This window comes from Cibotium barometz, chromosome 21, assembly GCF_041138505.1.
Source record: "Cibotium barometz isolate CiBa-2024 chromosome 21, ASM4113850v1, whole genome shotgun sequence".
NCBI lineage: Eukaryota > Viridiplantae > Streptophyta > Polypodiopsida > Cyatheales > Cibotiaceae > Cibotium > Cibotium barometz.
In genome coordinates this window covers 44,342,394-44,353,813 of record NC_141066.1, presented here as the reverse complement: position 1 = coordinate 44,353,813, position 11,420 = coordinate 44,342,394, and the positions used below count along the sequence as shown (strand labels likewise).

Genomic DNA, 11,420 nt, shown 5'->3' with positions numbered 1-11,420 from the left:
TCTTCCAGAAAAATTAATTGACATCAATGGAAAGCATCTTGCTTCAGAGCGGTCACTATAAACTCCTATATATCACGTGCGAGTGGACACATATTTAAAATACTTCTTTTTTAATTTTACATTTCTTGGAGTATTATTTACACCCCTATTATATGTATACATGTTTACGCTCCTACAGCTTGTTGTGATCAAGTGCTGAACTCTGTTCAAAGCCCTATTCCCTAAACCTCTCTCTCTCTCTCTCTCTCTCTCTCTCTCTCTATATATATATATATATATGGACAAGCATTGTTTGGCCTGATCATATGCCCTTGCTTATTACAGTTAAAACAGGCGTTCGAAAGGTTCTTATAGGTTAGAACTTGTTCATAAATAATCTGACTCTCTCTATTTTTCAAGGGGACTTTCTCTTTTAGGGATTTAGCGGTGTCTACTTCAATGAGCATTTAATGAGCCCATTGAGGATTGACAACTTGAAAGGGCTTTTGCCCTAGAACCTTTCCTACAGAATTACCAATCCTTTTGGCCCATATGGAATACTTAGCAGGCATATCTGTAAATTCCACCCAGACAGGGATTTTGGTGGGTTTGGGGCCTTTGAGATCGAAAGAATCATACCATCTGAAGAAAGAAAGGGAGGTGTTTCTAATTATCCACTAGTCGCTGTTGATTACAGAGGTCTTCAAAGTGGAACATATAGTAAGCATTTGAAAGATGCTGAACAGAAGCAACTTTAATTCCCTTCTGTTCCCAGTTGAATTTAATCCAGAATTTCAGAGTCGCAACCGGGGGTCTCGCCCCATGACAGAGCCCTATCAATGAGTGGGATGACAGGTGGTCCTGCCATGCAGCCAACTCGTCGTTCATCACATATGACAGCACCATCAACATCCACATCAAAATCACCAGTTCTTTCTTCAAAAGTCGGGTTCTGCGAGACAGATTAATCAGAGGATTCTCAACAGAGATGAGTGAACATGACCTGAGAACGCCCGGGCGCCTATCGGATGACGAACTGCATCAGCGAACGATATCGGGTGACCACTGGAGGCAGGTCCGCGAGATGCGCCTGAGGGGGGCCATCAAGAGGAGACCCCTGAGCTCCTTCAGTTTCACGCAGGCCTCCATAGCCGTTTTGATGATGGAGGAGAGGAGCAGACGACTTGGATGTGGAGTGCGAACCACCGAGAGGCCTCATTGGCGCTTGATGAAGAACCAAGGACAAAGGACCAGCACCATCGCGTATGGCATGAGGGGTCGTAGAAGCTCCAGAGAGAACGATGTCTTGGAGAGACATCACAGCACAGGGTTCCCCCCTCTCGGGGGGAGGGGGTAGAGCGATGAGCGGCTCAGCAGGTAGAGCGGAGAGGGTATACGAAGTAAGGAAGATGGAAGCTCTGCATGCAGCGGGGGGAGCGCATGAGCGACACCTGGTCGCTAACAGGACCTGTCGTGGCGCTCATGCAACGGTGCCACTAACCTTTTGCACAAAACTTTTTATTAAAAAAAACCAGTGAGAAAAAAATAGGTATGCTGAGAGAAAATATAGGCATGCAAAGGTGCGTTCATGCGCGAGGCGTGGAGTGCAGGCATCGCAGTTGCGGTCATTCTAGTGATTGTTGTCACCGCCGTGAGCAACTATAGGCAATCCAGGCAGTTCCAACGCTTGTCAGAGGAGAGAGACAACATACAGGTGCAGGCGGTGCGGGGTGGCCGGCGGGTAACTCTTCCCATCCTCGACATTGTGGTGGGAGACATTGTGGAGCTGAACATAGGAGACCAGGTACCTGCTGATGGACTGCTTGTCCAAGGTCGATCTCTTGCCATTGATGAGTCCAGCTTCACCGGAGAGAGCGATTACTACATTCCCGATCCTGAAGAGCAAGCATTTCTGCGAGGCTCCAAGATACAGGATGGTTATGGCTCCATGCTTGTCACTGAATCAACACTGAATGGGGACGTATGATGGTCCTCCTTAGCGACAATAGCAATGCCACGGAAACACCCCTTCAAGCACGCTTGACAGAGGCGGCGACCCTCATTGGAAAAGTGTGTGGCACTTCTGGTTCTCGTCATCTTGATCATATTCTATTTCACAGGCCATTCCAGCAGCAGCGGTGATGCCAAGTTTCAATCAGGGGAAACTAGCGCTACCGATGTGATGGATGCTTTGGTTCATATCTTCTCTATAGCTGTCACCATAGTGGTCGTGGCCGTTCCAGAAGGTCTCCCACTGGCCGTGACTCACCCTTGCTTATTCCATGAGGAAGAGGATGGTGGATAATGCACTTGTACGCCGCCTTGCAGCTTGCGAAACCATGGGTTCTGCTACCACCATTTGCAGCGACAAGACAGGCACGCTTACCATGAACCAGATGACTGTGGTGAAATCATGGGTTGCAGGGAGAACCCACGAGCCTGAGGAAGAAGAGGAGTCTATGAACATCCTGCCCGACCACTTGCGGAGCCTGTTGTTCCAGGCCATTGCCCAAAACAGCACGGGAAGCGTCTTTGCGCCAGACTCTTCTAGCCACACCAAGCTGGTTCAAAGAATGGGAAGCTCAGGCAAGTGGAAGTGATGGGGTGGGGTCTCCTACAGAGAAAGCTCTCCTATGGTGGGGCTTGAAAGCTGGCATGATCTTCCAAATTTCGAGGGCGGAATCCACCATTTTGCAAGTGGAAACATTTAACTCGGCTAAGAAGCATGCTGGTGTGGTTGTAGAGACTTCTGACAAGCGGATACTGGTCCACTGGAAGGGAGCTGCGGAAATAATCCTGTCCTTGTGCAGCAAGTGGATGGATAATAGATATGGAAGACAATAATGCTGATAGTATTTATGAGAAATTGATATCTGCTGAGAAGAGGCGGGACTGAGCCGCGGGAGCTTGAAGCCATGATTGAAGCTATGGCTTCTTGCAGTCTGCAGACTGCGATGCGTGGCATTGGCATACGGCACAGTGCCGCAAGAAAGCAGGATTGGTGGAAGTAGTAGCTGGATCCTGCCAGAAGCCGATCTAACACTGTTGGCTGTGGTGGGGATGAAAGACCCGTGCCGACCCAGAGTAAAGGCTGCCATAAACGCCGTGAAAGTGGCCGGTGTGACGGTGAGGATGGTGAGTCGTGACAGGTGACACCCTAGCCACCGCAAAGGCCATTGCTTTGGAGTGCGGGATCTTGGAAATGGCCGCAGACCAGCTGGCAGTGGAGGGGGGCGTCCTTAGCTGCCAGCGAAGGCAGAAGCTACCTAGAGTGGTAGTGGTAGCACGGGCACTGCCCCTCTGACAAACTTTTACTGGTGGAGACCCTGCAGTCCATGGGGCAGGTGGTGGCACCGTGGCTGTGACAGGTGATGGGACCAACGATGCCCCTGCGCTGCAGTGCTGCACAAGGCGGACTGCACAAGGCGGACATAGCATTCAAGGAACTGAAGTGGCCAAGGAAAGCTCGGACATCATCATTCTTGATGACAACTTTGCGTCTGTGGTCAGGGTGGTGAGATGGGGCCCGGGGGCGCTCTGTGAACTTCAACATACAAAAGTTCCTGCAGTTTCAGCTCACAGTGAACGTGACAGCGCTGGCCGTGAATTTTGTGGCAGCGGTGTCGTCCGGGGATGTGCCGTTGACCGTGGTGCAGCTGCTATGGGTCAACCTGATTATGGATACGCTAGGTGCATTGGCCCTAGCAACAGAGCCTCCAACTGATGAGCTGATGCAGAAACCACCCGTAGAAAGAGCCTCTCATCACGTATACGATGTGGAGGAACTTGGCCGTCCAAGCCATATACCAGGTGGTGGTCTTGTTATTGCTACAATTCAAGGGCATGGATCTCTTGCACCTTTCTGGGGACCAAGACGCAGACATCATGCAGAAATACTCATGCACAACCCGTCCCGGCTCAGTTCGGTCAACCGATTTCTTTCGCGGAGGCTGTTCGTCATCCGAAATCTGGTCGCGCTTTATCAGGTCATGTTCCCTCTTCAGTTCCCCTTAGGATTGATGTTAACCCAATGGTTAATATCTCTCAAAACCTTGTCTTTGAAGAAAGGTTCTGTGATGGTGATGTTGATGACGAAGGTGCTGTCATCTGTGATGATGATGAACTAGCTGCATGGCAGGAACACCTATCCTCACACATGCTGATCGCCCTCTGTCATGGGGCTAGACCCCCTATTGACACATTAAAGTATTGGATCAAGAATAACTGGGAACAGAGGGGTATAAGAGTTGCTTCAGTCCAACATCTACCTAATGCATATTACATGTTTCATTTTGAGGATCCTGAAAGTGCCACCGCTGTTATATCAACAGTGGTCAATGGATTATTAGGAATACACCTTTGTCTTTTTTCAGAAAGTTTTGATCCTAAGGGCCCTAAGCCAACAAAAATCCCAGTGTGGGTTGAGTTAACTGACATGCCGGCTAAGTTCTCTCTCTGGGCCAAAAGAATTGGAGGTGCTATTGGTAAAGTGTTAGGGCAAAAGCCCTTCCAGGTGGTTAACCCTCAATGGGCTTACCAGATGCTCATTGAGGTTGATACGGCCAAACCGTTAAAGGATAAAGTTCCTCTTAAAAACAGGGAAGGGCAGGTCATATATGAACAGTTTTTAACTTAAAGGATAAAGTTCCTCTTAAAAACAGGGAAGGGCAGGTCATATATGAACAGTTTTTAACTTATAAAAATTTACCCAATGCTTGCTTTAATTGTAATAAACAAGGTCACATGATTAGGGATTGCCCTGATCTACAACAACCCACAGATATTTCTAAGGCTCCCGGGGCAAGGATGAGTTCTTTGTGGTTCCCCAAAAAAAAACACGTTTCGAAGAATAAAAATCACAAAGCAAATTGGCATATTCCTGCCAATAGATTTGCTCCTCTCTTGGAAGATGTCCAAGATGGCTATGTTGGGAAAAGTGAAAGTCATACTTTGGATAATCCTAATCAAGTCAAGGAGCCTCCAAAGGCAACCCATTTCGGGGAGGAACATTTTTCTCCTGGAATGAATGCCCACAAGGATAGAGTTTTCTTCAACCAAGAACAAGACTCTCCTATGGATTCAGATGAGGACTTCATAGATAAAACACAGCACATTGATAATGAGTTCATAACTCAGTTGGAAGCAGAAGATGTAGCAATGATGAAAAGAATGTCCCTCTCCCCATCTAAGCATCCTGTGGAGGGAGGGTTCTCTCCCCTTCCTTTGAGTGCTAAGATGAAGAGGAAAAAGGAAAAGGTCCAAGAGGTATTGAGAGCCTCTATGTCCTCTGGGAAGCCCTCCAAAGCTACGAAAAAATGAATCATATAAACCTGCTCTCTTTCAATTGGAAGGGGCTCACTAACCCTGAAAGGGCAGTTAACAGATGTATTAGAGACATGCCTCATGATTTTGACTTTCTGAATCTCCAAGAGATTAAAGTTGGGGGATCCCAGCTTCATCATCATCTGCAAAGAATCTCAAAGAATGCTCATTAGTTTTTTACTAATCATCCTATAGGTAAAGGTGGGTCTGTAGTTGGCATTCACAGAAAGTGGGAACATTCCATTCAGGATGCATGGTTTGATGATATGCACAGTTGGACAACGGTTCGATTGGGGAAACCTTTTAACTTTAGAGTGGTTTCTATATACGCTTCTTGCTTGGCTAGTATGAAGGCAGCATCTTGGCATTCTGTTAATCAGATAGAGGGTCCCATTTTGATGGTGGGTGATTTTAACATGGTTGAATGCCAAGGCGATAGAAGTAGATTTCTCGGAAGAACAGTTAGTGATCTTGAGAAGGCTAAATGGGAACTTCTGAAGGTAGGAAAGGCCCTTTCAGACCTCTCCCCTAAAACAGGGATCACCTGGTCTAATCTTCAAAAAGGTCACTATCATAGGGCTGCGAGACTAGACAGACTCTATGCCTCTAGAAGCCTGGTGGATATGTTCACAAATGTCAAGTGCTTTACAGACACTTCCCTCAACATCTCAGACCACTTTCCCTTGATTTGCAATCTTTCGGTGGGCCAGGCTAAAGGTAGGGCTTGTTGGCCACACCTGGACCCATCTCTTTTCCTACTGTCATGTGTGCAACAAGAGATAAAAGGATTCATATCAGGCAATGTGTTTCCCCCTCCAAGGGTTGGGCTTTGCTAGTCAATAGGGTGCATACTATTTGCAGGGACTACAAGCTGAAAGCTGCTGCTATTCGTCTGAATCGCATAGTGTAGATTAGAAAACAGATTCAAGTTCTCTCTCAATCTAACAAGGGGTTGGTTGATCATACTCTAATTGATCTGAGGAACAAGCTTAGACTTGAGGAACTGCCAAGTCTACTATGCTTTGGTATAGAGAGGCATGGGCTGGAAAAATTGACACCCCCCACCCTAAGATGTTTTCTTTACTCAAAAGGAAAAAAGCCAGAGATCTTATTCCTCTGGTTAGGAAACCTAATGGCCAGGTTGCTATTACTGAAGAGGAAAACCTTCAAGTCATGAAGGGTCATTTTCTTAACTTGTTCTCCACTGTCTCCTCTCCCACTCCAGAAATTATCGCAGCTAGAGCCAAAATCGCTCTCACTAGGAAAAAAATGGTTAATCCTTCATTGGCTATGAAATTAGATGCTCCCTTCTCTGAGAAGGAGGTGAAGGATGCTATCACTCACCTCAAAAAGGGGAAATCTCCTTGGGAAGATGGGATCCCTAATGAATTCTTCCAAGCCTTTGACCAAGCAAGTTCAACCTAGAGGTGAAAGTTCTGAAGCTGGTCTCGCTGGCAGGATCTTCCGTGGAGAAAGTGGAGGAAAGTTCTGAATTCTTCTAACTCCAACACTAGGGCAAGCATGTGTCAAGGACTGGAAAAGGAATGCTTCAGAAGGCTCCAATATGCTGATCATCGGGCTTAGTCCACTGAAGATTACAGAGGGGAAACAACACACCTTTTCATTCATGTCCTATGGATTTTATATAGGTGGTTCATCCTCAGGCCACTGGCTTTATGCCATTCTTAGCAATCCTTCTTTGGTTCAGATTGGTGTTCTCATCTTTGAGTGCTTTTGGATTGTAGCTAAAGCCACCTATTGGCTGCTTTGCCTAAAATATTGATGTTCCTCATGCTCTTGATCCACCTCCTCTAAATTGTTTTCTTCATCGTCTTCTTCTAATGAGTCAATTTGAGGTAGTAATTATATCTCATCCAGATATTTGGCCTCAACATCTTGATCTTAAAAGATATGTTTTGAACGAGGGAAAACTTGTATAACATACCACCACTTTGGATTAATTAGATTGGCATGAAACATAACCTAAAATCATAAAGCAAAGGGGTTATACTTTTATTATACTACATCAAGATATACCAGTGAGATTGGTTAGATTACTAACCTGCAGTGTTGAAAAAGTATGAAAGTATTTTTCTCATCATTCAAAAACTTGGTGGAATCAATTTGAAAGAACCCATTTGGATATTTCTTCACAGTTGCTTGAGCACCTGTATATATCACATTGAAGCATTTGATATCAAGGATGAATATGACTAAAGCTCTAAACCCAACCTCAAGAATATCTTGAATAGTTCCACAATACTCAAGATTGTCTTCTATGACATTGGTATCATGTCTACTAGCTTGACTTTCTTGCTTAAAAGCTACCATCACACCACAATAAAATGTGTTTCTTTTATAATGCACATGCTCCATGCGAAAGTGCCTTCCCTTTGACCATATAGCATTATATAGTTTACAAAGTACTAACATTAAACAAAAGCATGACATTTAGTATAGTGCATTAAACAAGGTATATAACAATCAAAGCATGAGACAGAGATGAAGAATATACTTACTTGAGGGTCACATCTTCGTGCAGACTCATGCTCTTCTCTTGTTATCATCTCTCCATTTTTTGATGCCATCGCTATTGCTATATGAACCCATTCTATATTGATCCCATTTGATAGAGGTTCTAAGCTGAGCAGGAATGGCAAGCGTCTATTTGCTCTTTGAAATCTCTTCTCTCATTCTTTTGTTTATTGATTGCATCATTGTATCTTCCAATCCACTTCTCCATGATGGGATTATTTAGAATGCATAATGTATTCACCTTTTGGCATAATGCTTCATCCAGTCTTTGTTGCCTTCCATTTCTTTGTGGCACATTAGTGATTAGTCGGTTATCCTTCTCATTGCTCCACAATCGTGGCATGGAAGGATCTATGCGAGAGAGATGTTTGAGATGTACAAAAGAGAATCTTGCATCAACCATTCCTCTGCCATGCTTGCTTCTGGCATTTCTCTTTGTCTCACAAAGTCCTTTAAGCTTTTCATGAACCTTTCAAGAAAAAACATCCATTCAACATGAACAATACCACAAAGTGTCACTTTATCAACCAAATGCACAACAAGATGCAATTAGCTTATTTTAGTAAACTTTTCCTCGATCATATATAGCATTTCAATAGCATTGATGACAGGAGCCATCTTAATGGATGTAGGATCTATCTCCTTTAAGGATATGTACCTACATACATAGCAATCATGTCTACTATTTATTATACATAACTTGTGATTGTATGAGAATACCAAATATTAAATATAGCTTAGCTAGTAAATTGAAGAGGATTCATACCTCACCAAGCTTCCTATTTTGTAAATTTCCTCTCTCACTTGCTTGTCTCCACAACCAACTATATCAATTGGAAGAATAAACTATGCATAGAAAAAAATGGAAGTTAGTATATGATCCTATAAATTATGTACCATGAAGAGCAAATGGATAAGTGAATATTTATATACATGTAATATCTTGTGCCAATCATGTGTCTTGAGGCCATATAATTGTACCTCTCCTTTCTTTTTGGTCTTTATGAAGGCACCCTTCAATGAATGCATTACTCCCATTGGTGTACGAAAAGATGCAATCACACTTTTCACCTTATTGTGCTTCTTCTTGGTTAATAGCCATGGTGCCTTTGATAGGACCATGTTACCACTCTTACCTACAATTGGCCATGCACTTTGAAGGCGTCCAATGTTTTGTAAGTTATCCCTTGCACCCTTTGTATCTCTATTACCAATTAAATGGTTCCAAACATTTGTTGCCACATTCTTGAAGATATGCATGGGATCTATGAGATGACTGATCTTCAAATCACACCAATATAGAAGTCGAAAGAAGATCAAGTGTTTAGACATCCCATCGGCTTCTCCATGTCTCAAACCAATCTCTACCTCTCATCACAAGTGGTGAGACATCATGTGGTACATACTTAGGATGTGAAGGAGAGAGAAATCGATGATGTTTGTCATACACCACCTTCTTTAGAGTAGAGGGTCTTTCCGAAACAAGTGATGGTCCATAAATTGGACATGCATGATGTTAGAAGGTTGCCAAACCTATTTTCAAATTGAGATGATTGAGAGGTAGAGATATAAACTTAAAGTTTAAATTTTAAAGCTTAAAGTTACTGGTTCAAGTATGTACTTAAACACTTCGAGAACATAGGATAGTCGTGCATCGTCCAAAGCAAAACTCCTTCCACCTCCACCTCTTATGCCTATTTATTGGCCTTGAGACATCATGCACTTTGATACCTCACCATAGTGTCTCAATATACTCAATCAAAGGATCGAGGTACACATCCATGTTTGCCACCTTATACTTGCATGGTACAAGGAGAGCAAGTATGATATGACCTCTTTTGATTGCCACCCATGGAGGGAGGTTGTAATTCACCAATACAATAGGACAAAGTAGACCATGATGTGGACTTGAAGCCAAATTTGTTAACACCATCCATGCCCAAGCCAAGATGTAAGTGAAGGGACTCATGTTTAAACTTTGACCATTGATGCTCCATATGTTGCCATGCTAGTGAATCAGCTTACGATCCCCATGATGCCATCGATTGAGCAATGAGTAGCATGCCATGTGATGAGTTCTGTAATCCCCTTACATTTAAATATGTGTTGGATACAAGGAATGATATGGAAGTGTCTCAACACCTTTCAGGGAATTTGGTCTCCTTCAAATCATCCCTATAGCGGATCTCTCCACATTGACATTGTGGTACATCTTTATTAACCCCTATAAATAGTATGTAATCATTGGGACGTGCATGAATTTCTATATAATCAATACCTAGCATAGAGAGCATTGTATGACACCCATCTCATGAGTTCGGTAATAGATTTTAAGAGGGAAGAATCTTCTTGAGAAGCCTACAACATAACATAAGAAATCATATGTCAAAATATCTACCAGGAGAGTATCTAAAACATAAGAATTTTTTTTTAAAAAGAGGATAGAATTAGGCGATCTTACCTAAGAAGACTTGTGACACTTGTGTCACTCCATCGATAAGTTATTTGCAAGTTTAATAGCTCCAGGTTTGCAATGTAGAGTACAAACATCCCTCATACAAAGGGGTGCTTGCCTCTCTATGCAAGATTTCCTCCTCTTGTGACATTGGAGCTTGCTCTCTATCATCTATGGCCTCCCATTCAAATAAGTCATTCACCATGTCTTCCATGATGAGATCCTCTTCCTCTTGATGTGGCAATTGTGAAGGCACCTCATTCATTGGTTTTGGCAAAGATGATTCTCAGCCATGCTTTCCCTATGAAGCCTTGCCACCTTTTGCAATCTACCAGATGTCATTGAATGGTGTGGCATGTTGTGTAACACTCTCTTATGGTTCTCCTCCATGTCATCATCTGCACTTGGTTGTGTCAATGCCTCATGAAGCCCATATGTCCGGACATGCTCAATTGTTATACGACATCGTTGTATACATTGACCCTTGCATCAATCACACATACAACAATTGTTTTCTCTTAAACATGATTTGGAGCCAACTTTTAGCCATTGATCACTGTCAGAAATCTGAAACCAGGCTAAAACTAATTATGTGTTAGTATAAACACATGAGTTATCCATAACAGGCGATAGAAAATTGCCTAAGGTTGCTCGTCAGCAACATTTATAGCAACAAAATTTCGTTGCCCACAGCACTGAAATAACGCTGCCCCAGTGAAGCTCACTTGGCAGTGACCTGGAAGCTAAGAGTCCCACCTAAATCGCCGCTTGACGAGATTTATTTCTACCTACCTCTCTTTGTTGCACATGCTAGGATGAGACTTATTTCTACCTACCTCTCTTTGTTACACATGGTAGGACGATGGTTCATCAGCAGCACTTCCTCCCAACAAGTCCTTTCACCTCTTCCATCAAAGCTCTCTCCCTCTCCAAGGTACGTGCCTGTCTTCTTTCTTTCTTTCTTTCTTTCAAGCTTTCATGGAAAGCTTCAATAATACTTTCTTGTTTTCTAAGCTTTTTGGAAAGCTTCAACATAGCTCTCTATTTGAGCTTTTCTTTCCCTTCCCTTCTCTTTTCATTCCCTTGTCCAAACCTATTTTGTAGGTTTATTCAAGTGAATAACTCTATC

General features: G+C 43.5%; 1 pseudogene; it reads left to right on the top strand.

Moving 5' to 3' along the window:
- The first annotated feature begins 1,554 nt into the window (after window positions 1-1,554).
- Window positions 1,555-3,993, top strand: LOC147627209 (calcium-transporting ATPase 5, plasma membrane-type pseudogene; annotated as a pseudogene).
- The last annotated feature ends 7,427 nt before the right edge of the window (window positions 3,994-11,420 follow it).